At 45.1% G+C, this 11166-nt stretch overlaps 1 protein-coding gene and 1 pseudogene across 1 annotated transcript in view; both read left to right on the top strand.

Moving 5' to 3' along the window:
• Window positions 1-11166, top strand: part of CLMP (CXADR like membrane protein) — a 116093-nt gene that overhangs the window by 34462 nt on the left and 70465 nt on the right. The window lies entirely within an intron of this gene.
• The window catches only part of LOC111540347, a 28970-nt pseudogene that overhangs the window by 6234 nt on the left and 11570 nt on the right, over window positions 1-11166 (top strand).

Here is an 11166-nt window from a genome sequence, read left to right as displayed (position 1 = left end):
TTCTTTTTTTTTTTTTTTTTGAGACAGTCTCACTCTGTTGCCCAGGCTGGAATGCAGTGGTGCAATCTTGGCTCACTGCAACCCGTGCCTCCTGGGTTCAAGCGATTCTCCTACCTCAGCCTCCTGAGTAGCTGGGACTACAGGCACGTGACACCATGACCGGCTAATTTTTGTATTTTTTAGTAGAGACAGGGTTTCACCATATTGGCCAGGCTGGTCTCAAACTCCTGACCTCCAGTGATCCTCCCGCCTCAGCCTCCCAAACTGCTGGGATTACAGGCGTGGGCCACAGCACCCAGCTGGGATTATTGAAATAAATTCTTGCCGTCAGGGTCTGTTTTGTGGTTCTTTGAACATTTAACAGCTTGTTACAAAAGTAAAATTATCATCATCATCGGGCAGGAGGTCTTAAAAACAAACCAATGTGGTAGACGTAAAAAAAAAAAATTGATATGTTCATTTTTCTTCCTTTTGACTAGAAATCAAAATTTTTTAAAGCAACAACTATTAATTGACTGAGAGGATTGGCAGAGAATTACGGAAAACACCTACTCATCCCTGCAGACTCAAGGCGCCACAGCCATCCTCCAAAAGCCACCCTTCCTGTGTGGCCCTGGGCCTCCCGCCACCTCACTGCCTTGTTCATGTCAGTTGCCCCTCCCTTATTCTGTTAAGTGTGAGATAATTATGCCAAGATCGAAACAGTAAGACTAACATAAATTAAAACTGACGCACCGCACCAATTTTTTTAATTCCTTGACTCCAACCAGCAAGTGACAGGTTCTCATGTTCTCATTCAGATGCTGCCCACACTCAGACGCTGCCTGGAGGGTGCCCCGGGCTGCCTGCCCACAGGAGACCTGAGAAGATACACTGTAGCCTCCTCACCCACCGCACCTGTTTCTTCCTCCTCCTTCCTGTCACGTGCAGACTTGCCCCATCACCGGGCCAAGTACAGCTCCATCTTCGTGGCCTGCAGGCTCCCACATGGGTTATTTCCGTAATCTACTATGAGCACATTCTGGAAGGCTGATATTTACCTTCTCACTGAAAGTAACTGTTAAACCATTTCCGGGAGATACTGGGTTTTTGCTGGGCTTTCCAAACACTGCTTTAAGTATTTTTTAAATAACATATACACATCCAATTTTGAGCACAATGATTTTGTTAATGCTTTGACAGATCTTTGGCTTTTCCCACATTTTCCAAATGTCTTAGAACTAGGCCTGCATAGCAACTACTTCGTCAACTGCTTAAGGGAGGTCTGACTTATATTTGACTCCCAAGTGCCTACCACAATCCCTGGCACATAGAAAGGGGTTCAATGCATTAGACATAGAATAGCAATGGTCATAGCTAATATTCACTGAACATTCTCTCTATGCCACATATCGAAGCCCTCGATGTGATTATCTTATTCAACCTTAGTAACCATTACCTTGTGTGCTGTGCATCACGCGCACTACCCTTTGTAAATGGAAACAACCTGGGGCTCAGAGGGGTGAAGAAACTTGCCCAAGTTCAACAGCCGGGAAGTGACAAATCAGATTTCGAACCCAGGTCTGTCTAGTTCCAAAGTCCCTGTGTTTAACCCAGTACAGCATAAGGACAACAGTTGAACTAACCCTGATTTTAGAGACTGTAAATAATCAGAGAGTCTCCTGGCTTTGTGGTCTACTGCAAAACTAAAATAATACATCCAACAGCACGACACGTATGGGAAAACAACGAGCAGGACCCTTTTAAAGGGGGAGACAGTGAGGCCCAGAGAGGAGGGCAGGTCCACCCAGTGCTGCAAAGGCATCAGGCCAGAGCAGCACAGTCCCTGGAGTCCCCAAGACTGATTTCCAGCATTGGAGGAGACCGACACCCAAACCTTCCACCGATCCTGAATTCGCCACCACTGATCCAGCCGTTGAACAGCCTTCTCCAGGAGCGAAGCATTTTATTAAGATTGCAGCATTCTATTATCTAGACGCACTGAGAGTTAGCTGGGTAACTCATTAAAAAGGATTGCTTCCGCTGACTGATGGGATGGCAGACTATAATTGGAAGCGCACTTAGAGGCTGAGAGGCAGTACGTGACTTGCCTAAGATCCCAGTGCAGACCAGTGGTCAATATTAGAGACCCAGCCTAACCGTGCAGTAGGGGTGCTTTGCGTTACACCAGCTTCCTGCCCTGACAAAGGCTTGCTGGGTGTCAGAGTTCGAGTGAAGCAGTACAGAGTACTTTTCAGGTAGATTGAGTAATGTATGTGAAAGCCTGGGAGACTGAAACCGGGGGTTTTGTGCAGAAGAGAACGGGTTGGAAGCAGCAGGAAAAAAATAATGTAATAAAGAAATGGCCGTGGGGAGGGCAATGAGGCAGTACTGGGTTGGTTCCAAAATACCACTTAGAAGAAGAAAATGGCCCCCCACTCTCTCCTCAGTGATGAAAGGCAGTGAAACCACTCGCAGTTAACATCCAAAGACCAGCGTCCCGGTCTCTGCTCTGTTACGCACATGCTGTGAACCCAGGCCGGTAACTCCGCTCTGGGCCTTCACTATCTTTTTTTTTTTTTGAGACAGAGTTTCACTCTTTTGCCCAGGCTAGAGTAAAGTGGCGCGATCTCGGCTCACTGCAACCTCCGCCCCCACCCCCTGGGGTTCAAGTGATTCTCCTGCCTCAGCCTCCCGAATAGCTGGATTACAGGCATGTGCCACCACGCGTGGGTAATTTTGCATTTTTGGTAGAAATGGGGTTTCCTCCACGTTGGTCAGGCAGGTTTCGAACTCCTGACCTCAAGTGATCCACCCACCTCGGCCTCCCAAAGTGCTGGAATTACTGGCGTGAACCACCGCACCTGGCCCTCATTTCTTCTTTATTCGTGATATAAAGAGGTTGTCCTGGGTGACTTCTAAGATATCCTGGCTCTGCCACTCAAGTATTCGTCTGGACTGGGATGACTGAAGGTTACATCTGATGTCCTAAAACTACTCAGAATATTCCACCCTGCTGTGGCTACTCTGTGATGGTCACCTCTCCCAGTGCCTCTGAGTTTTGTTTTGGATTCAGAGCCGGCTGATAAATTGGCCCTAGGCTTTTAACCTCTGGGATTCCTCTGTTTTCCTGGGAGTAAATGTGTCCCTCAGTGTTTCTGTTCCTAAGGCTGTTAAATGTTATTTTGGTCACAAGCCTCAGCCACTGAATAGAAATCTTAACCAAAACAATTGCTTAGGGAAGTAAAAGGCAGAGTCCTGGAAACAAAGTGGCCAAGCAGTGATTGATATCCATGGAGGTTTCCCTGCAGCCATGTGTACTGCTGCTGAGGAAGCTTAGCAAGCTTTCTGGGAAGAAGGAAGCACATTTGTGGGATTTTTATCTGTGGGATGGAGCAAAGCTGGGCATCTCTCCCTCACATTTCTCCACCATTTTGTATAGCTGAAAGAAGAAAGCATTTCCATACCACAGGTAAAGACTCACAAATGATGCTTCCTTCTTCCAGCTGTACAAAATGGCAATGGGCTTTAATGCCTTGGGACAAAAGACCCTCTCCCTCGCTTCTTCTATCAGTTATCTATTACTACAGAAAAAATCCCCGCAACCGTCACTTAATGGTGAAAACAACAAACATTTATTATTTCACAGTTTCTACGAATCGGGAATTCAGAAGCAGCTTAGCTAGGTGTTCCTGGCTCAAGATCATGCCCGAGTTTGCAGCCAAGGTTGGCTACAGTCCTCTGAAGACTTGGTTGGGGCTAAAGGATCTGCTTCTGTTTTAGCCTGTGTGCTCAGGCTGTCATAAAATGACACAGGCTGGGTGACTTAAATAACAGACATTTATTTTCCGAAAGCTAAAATTCATGATCAAGGTGCCGACAAATTCAGTGTCAGGTGAGGTCTGTCTTCCTGGCTTGTAGATGGTTGCCCTCTTGTTGCATCCTCACATGGCCTTTCCTCGGTGCCTACGTGTGAGGGGAGAGAGAGAGAGAGCTATCTCTCTGGTGTCTCTTCTCATAAGGACATTCATTAATGTTATTGGATCAGGGCCCCACCCATTTAACCTTAATTACTTCCTTAGTGGCCCCATCTCCAAATATAGCCACGTTGAGGGTTAGAACTTCAACATATGAATTTCCGGGGGACATAAACACTCATTCTATCATAGTTCCTTATATGGTATATTTACAGGTTTTAGTTGTTGGCAGGAAACCTCAGTTCCTCCCAACGTGGGCCTCTCCTTGGGCTGCTTTGTCATTCTCATGCCATGGTACCTGATTTCCCACAGAGAGCAATTCAAGAGAGCAAAGGAGAAGCCATAATATGTTTTATGACTGAGTCTTGGAAGTCACACACTATCATTTCTGCAAAATCCTACTGGTTACAAAGCTCAGTCTTATTCAATATAGGGACTATACAAGGACATGAATACCAGGAGGCAAGAGTCCCTTCAGACCATCTTGGAGGCTGGTTATCACATCTCTGGATGAAAAGACATTATGGTATTAGAAAAAGAATGTATGTTTTGAAAACCAGTAGACCTGGAACTAAAGTAAAATTCTAGCTCTACCACTTGTAAGTTATGCAAAACTAACCCCTCTGAGCCAGCTTCTCCATCATTAAAATAATAACACCTTCCTCACAGGATAGGTGTAAGTACCAAATGAGAGAACGAATTTGCTGTGTTCCAGCTAGCAGTCATCTGGTAAACACGCTTGCCCTCCCCTGCCTTCCCTAGTCTCTCACCACCTCGCTATTCCCATCTTCGGCACTTGCCTAGGCTTCAACACTTCCCTTGTGCAATGGTAATACAAGTCAAGAATTCTAAAATGCCAGAGTTAGAAAGGTCTTCTGAGGTCGAGCATGGTGGCTCATGCCCATAATCTCAGCACTTTGGGAGGCTGAGGCAGGAGGATCCCTTCAGGCCAGGAGTTGGAGACCACCCTGGTGAACATAGTAAGACCATATCTCTACAAAAAAAAATAAAATTAAGTTAGCTGGGTATAAGGTGGCACATGTCTGTAGTCCCAGCTACTCAGGAGGCTAAGGCAGGAGGATCACTTGAGCCCAGAAGATCGAGGCTGCAGTGAGCTGAGATCGTGACACTGCACTACAACCTGGGCAACAGAATGAGACCCTGTCTCAAAAAACAAAGTGATTTCTGTATCATCTATTCTAGTAGTCCCTAACTTTTTAACCACCAGGGCTCTTTCTGTTATTTTCCTCTCAATGAGCCCCGTATTTTGAAATAGTTTTGACCACCAAACAAATTACAGTAACTACATATTTCATTTCCCATTATATTCATCAAAAGCATGTATAACTGCCCATTGGAACATCTGATCAGTGAGTGAAAATCTGGACCTTCACAGTGAATTATAACCATTTCAGTGAAAAGTAAAGTAGTTATTATTTTAGGGACCCAGAAAAATGAGGGGGATTTATCCAAGGTCATTCAGATTAGTTGCTGATAAAACTAGGGCTCAATCCTGGACCTCTTGATTCCAAATCAGTGATCATTCCCTAATCCTAAGTGGTCACCTTATTTATTTGACATGCCATGCCATATCATGATATCTCTTATGTCGTGATATCTGACATCGGAGATTTAAATCCCTTCTAGCCAAACAGTATAAAACTGCAGAATAAAATATCTACTTTCTCAACGCCCTACTTGCATGGCTAACACAAATGGACAAGACCTTGGCACCCCTAAATGTGGCTCACCAACACCACAGAACAGGCCATTGCCTCGGTGGCCTCCATGCTGAGTTGTCTCCCCAGCCAATGTGCCTATAGGTTCTAAAGCTACTTAGTCAGAGCTATAGGATAGGGGGCAAGTTTTGCGTGTTCAAGTTTTCTGGTCCATACCAGCTTCTCATTGACGAGTAAGAGTCCAGTCAGAGTAAGGTGTAAGGAAGTCATCCTTGAGCCTACCTAAATGGAGGAGGGGGTGAGAGAGGGCACGGTTTGGCATTGACGCCGTCTTGCCATGGAGAGCAAGAGCTGAGAAGTATGAGGGCTCCATACCCATCCTGGTGTGGGCCATCAACCTCATTCATTGGCCTCATTTATTGGTGGCCTATCACCATTATGATAGGTATCCAATTGCAACACCTTCTAGAAAAGGGAACAAAAAAGAACCAAAGGAAGAAAAGCCTAAGAATTAAAAGGGAGGCCAGGAGAGGTGGCTCACGTCTGTAATCCTAGCACTTTGGGAGGTTGAGGTGGGTGAATCGCTTGAGCTCAAGAGTTCAAGACCAGCCTGGCCAACATGGTGAAACCCCATCTCTGAAAAAAAAAAAAAAAAAGTCAGTAGTCCCAGCTACTAAGAAGGCTGAGGTGGGAGGGTCACATGAATCCAGGAGGTCGAGGCTGGAGTGAACTGAGATTGTGCCACCGCACTCCAGCCTGGGGGACAAAGCAAGACCCTATCTCAGAAAAAATAAAATTAAAATTAAAAAGCATTAAAAGGGAATCCCTCCAGCCGTGCAATGGAAATAATTAGTGCCTATGAACCAGTCGTTTAAATACCAATACTTCACAAAATTTGTATGGTCTTTATGTGTGCGTCTTTGGGGGAGTCCCTCCCTTTAGTTCATAGTAGAGTTCCTTTTGAATGCTGCAGCCCACCTCAGCTTTATTAAGGGACACAAGGAAAGAGGATTTTGTCTTTTCCATATTTGGGCCAAAATTTTACGTGGGAGAGGTAAATCTTTAGAGACAAGTGTGGTCATGGCAATGGGATGAAAAGGAGAGAAGCTGGCAAGAGAAAAAAAGAAATTCAGAGAAAAAGATTAGATAAATGTTTTCAATTGAGCCCTCCCTCTTGGAGAGAAAATATCTGAAACTTGTATTTGCTCAAACGCTGGGAGCTGTTCTGTGCCTGGGGGAGAGAAGAGCTCGGTGTTCCAGATGACTGGCAAGCTTGAATGTCAGCCTTGCTGCAACACAGGCCCCGAAACCTTGGGAGCTCCATCAGCGTGGTCCAGAGAGATGCTGTAATGTCAATTACATTTAATGTCACTGCTCTGTACTCGCTCATCCAGATGTGTTCCATGGCAAGAGATATTGTTTCCTAAAGAAACCTTTAGAAAAAAAGAATAAACGTCCTCAATGAGCTTCCTTTGAGGGCAATTTGTATCCGCCAGTGGCTGAACCACTTTATCCAACATCCTTCTGTCCCTCCAGATATTTCTCACACAACTTCTGTGCTCAAGATCCCTCACCAGGCCCTCCTGAGTGTGTTTGGGACATACATGGTATAAACAGGAAAGGATACAGGGGGCAATGTGGAGGCAAAGGGAAAAAGCGGCAAGGTTCTTGGCAAGTATTTAGCTAAATTGAGCTAAAATTACCTAAATCAAAAGTAACCTGTCCTTGAGGGATGTATTTTTTCTCTGGGGGTGCCAAAACAAAGTACCACAGACTGGGTGACGGAAACAACAGAAATGTATTTTCTCACAATTCTGGAAGCTGGAAGTCTGAGATTAAGTTCTTGGTAGGGTTGGTTTCCTCTAAGGCCTCTCTCCTTGCCTTTTATTGTATTTATTTATTTATTTATTTTATTTATATATATTTTTGAGGTGGAGTCTCACTCTGTCATCCAGGCTGGAGTGCAGTGGCACAATCTCAGCTCACTGCAACCTCCACCTCCTGGGTTCAAGTGATTCTCCTGCCTCAGCCTCCCAAGTAGCTGGGATTACAGGCACGCGCCACCATGCCTGGCTAATTTTTGTATTTTTAGTAGAGACAGGGTTTCACCATGTTGGCCAGGCTGGTCTGGAACTCCTGACCTCAAGTGATCCACCTGCCTTGGCCTCCCAAAGTGCTGGGATTACAGGTGTGAGCCACCACGCCTGGCCTCTCTCCTTGGCTTTTAATGGCTTTATTCTCCCTATGTCTTCACATGATCTCTCTGCACCTGTTTATGGCCTAATCTCCTCTTCCTATAAAGGCATATGACCATACTTGTCATATTAAATTAGGGCCCACCCTAATGACCTCATTTTAACTTTTAAAAGACCCTGTCTCCAAAGACATTACCTTCTGAGGCACTAGGAGTTAGGACGTCAACATACAAATGGGATTGGGGGGCACAATCCAGCCCTTAACAAAGGGAATTTCAGTTTAGAGGAGGTAGCAATTCCCACACATGTGGAGGAAACTCATGTAAATCTATAACAAGGCTGTTGTGCTACAGGCCAGGTGTGTGGGACTATGGGGAGGGAACTCAGGAGAAACTGGCAACAGGCAGAGTGGGTGGAAGAAGCCTTTACTGAAGAGGTGGGAATGGAGTTAGCTAGAAAGGGAAGTAGATCTGAGGAAGGTAGAGAGAGGGAGAGCAGGTAGAGGACAGAGCATTCCAGGTGGGAGGACTAGTATGGAAAATGTTCAGCCAAGACTCTAAGACATGCTCAGAGGACATTGAACAGATCAGTCTTCAAAGGTTGGAGCATTCATTTTATGAAAGCAGAGAAGAGGCCGGGTCCAGTGGCTCATGCCTGTAATCCTAGCACTTTGAGAGACGGAGGTGGGTGGATTGCCTGAAATCAGGAGTTTGAGACCTGCGTGAGCAACATGGTGAAATCCTGTCTCTACTAAAATACAAAAAAATTAGCCAGTCACGGTGGCACACACCTGTAGTCCCAGCTACTCGGGAAGCTAAGGCAGAGGCAGAGGCAGAGATTGCAGTGAGCCAGGATCGTGCCACTGCATTCAGCCTGGGCAACAGGGCAAGACTCGGTCTCCAAAAAAAAAAAAGTAAAGGGAGAAGAGAAGAGCTTGAGAAAGTGAGAGAGTGAACTGAAATTATAGGGTGGAGGGCTGGGCTACACATAGACTTCCTCCCATGAACACTTCTTTTTTTTTTATTTTGAGACAGAGTCTTGCTCTGTTGCTCAGGCTGGAATCTCGACTCACTGCAACCACCGCCTCCCAGGTTCAAGTGATTCTCCTGCCTCACCTCCTGAGTAGCTGGGATTATAGGAGCCCACCAACACGCCCAGCTAATTTTTGTATTTTTAGTAGAGATGGGGTTTCACCATGTTGGCCAGTCTGGTCTCTGTCTCCTGATCTCATGATCCACCCGCCTTGGCCTCCCAAAGTGCTGGGATTACAGGCGTGAGCCACTGCGCCCGGTCACCACGAACACTTTTTAGCTGGGCAGAGAACATAACAGTAATAATATATGTGTATAGCTCCTTATAATTATTAAGATTTTTCATAAATGATCTCATTTTCATCACTACCAATACTCAGTGAAATCATGGGGGCATCATTTGAATCATTCTATAATGATTATTATAGGAAATTGAGGGGGAGAGAGTTTAAATTGCTTAACCAGCAGATTTGAGGGCTGCACTCAAAACTGTGCTGTAGGCAAATTCATCTGACAGGCTTGCGAAGAATGCTCTGGAGAGGGAAGAGGAAGGAGGCAGGGAGCTATTCAAGATGAGAATAGGAGTGAAGTGATAAAAGCTGGAATTAGGGGAGTGGTACTAGAACTAGAAAAATGCCATAGAGGAAACCAGCCCTACCAACAACTTGGTGTTGGCTTGGATAATAAACATGCTGAAAAAGAACACGCTACGAAATAAGCAAAAAGGCCCTGGGAAGGGTAATGCATTTGGTTCCTATCTTACTTCATATCTCAGCAGGAATTAATTGATCAGATTCTTCCCCGCCTTTGCTAAGTAGGAACAGGAAGCAGGTGCAGCTCTGTTCCCACATGTCTTTCACAGGCATTTAGTATATTACCCTGTAATCACGCATTCATATATTGTCTCCCCCACTAAAGTATGAGTTCCTCCACTGGAAAAGTGGCGGGACTCAAGATTGACCAAACCCAGGCTTTTTACAATTAAATTGGTCAAAGTTAAGCCTGGAATTTATATTCTGGGGCCATTTTACTCCCCTTGGGAAAAGCTCACCTGAAACGAAGTCAACTCCAAGATAAACAGAACCCAGAGATGGTGGCTGGTATATTTCTGATGACATGACATGTATAAGCACCTGCATTTAGTCATGCCTAAAGCCAGAAATCCCTGGATTTTCAGACATAAAAATGTATTAGTTTCCCAGGGCTGCTGCAAGAAATCACCACAACCTGGGTGGCCTCAAACAACAGAAATATATCCTGTCACAGTTCTGGAGGCCAGAAGTCTGAAATCAAGGTATAGCAGAGTGGTGTTTCCTCCAAAGGCTCTAGGGAAGAATTCTTTCCTGCCTCTTCCTAGATTCTGTAAACACTTTCTTAGCATGGCTCTGTGGGCTCTGCAGATGAATATGTGGCATGTACTTTACAGCCATCTCCTCTGGTGGTAATTTAGACACCCGCTTCCTGAAAATTCAGGGCCTTTGATATTTTGCCCACCCCTCACCACATCCCAGCCCATCTCTCCTTGCTTAAGCCCATTGTTTAACTAAACAGAAAACAGATTCTAATTCCTGTCTTGAAAAGCAACCAGTGAAGGCTCTTTAAGGATATAGCCATGACAGGGTAGAAGTAGCATTCAATGTCCTCTTCTAAAAGAGGTTGATGTTTCTAGAAGAAGATCAGACATTAGGCACACACTAGACCTCAGTCTTTATGGAATATAATAGAGGCAGTAAGTTGGTGAAGAAGTCTTGCTAATATACATTTCTTGCAGTTGACCATGCTTGCAGTTGACCAGCTTCCCACTATAAATATCAGCCAGGTACAGATGAGGCTTCTAGGAGATGAGGGCAGAAGTTTAGGGGGGTTGGCATTCAGACTTGAAGTTCTTCAAGGGAGAATCTGTTCATCTCTTAGAAGGTCTGAAGTCTGGAGGTAAAGATTCCCACTGTCCAAGGAAACAATCTTAGGCATCCAATACCCTTCCCATCTGCTAATCTAAGTCAAGAGATGATCTGTGACTAGTATGAGACAAAAGAAAAATAGAACGGGAACCAACTTATTTTGTGGACATGTAAATTTAGGCTATTCCTATTCATGGGATTGGATTTTCTCCTCATTCTCTTGCCATAGGCAGGTGCATTCTTGCACGCTAAGCTCTATGCTGCCAGAACTGTGGACCACTGATGTTCTTTTCCCCTTCTTCTTCAGATTTCATCCAAATGCTCTTATGCAGAGTTCAGACAAATCTGTGACAGCAGGGCATAGTGAAAACAGCATAAGCTTTGAGGTCAGAAAGACCTGGACT

Source organism: Piliocolobus tephrosceles, chromosome 13 (assembly GCF_002776525.5).
Source record: "Piliocolobus tephrosceles isolate RC106 chromosome 13, ASM277652v3, whole genome shotgun sequence".
NCBI classification, from domain to species: domain Eukaryota; kingdom Metazoa; phylum Chordata; class Mammalia; order Primates; family Cercopithecidae; genus Piliocolobus; species Piliocolobus tephrosceles.
Note: the sequence above shows the minus strand (reverse complement) of the source record. Positions and strands in the feature narration are given on the sequence as shown.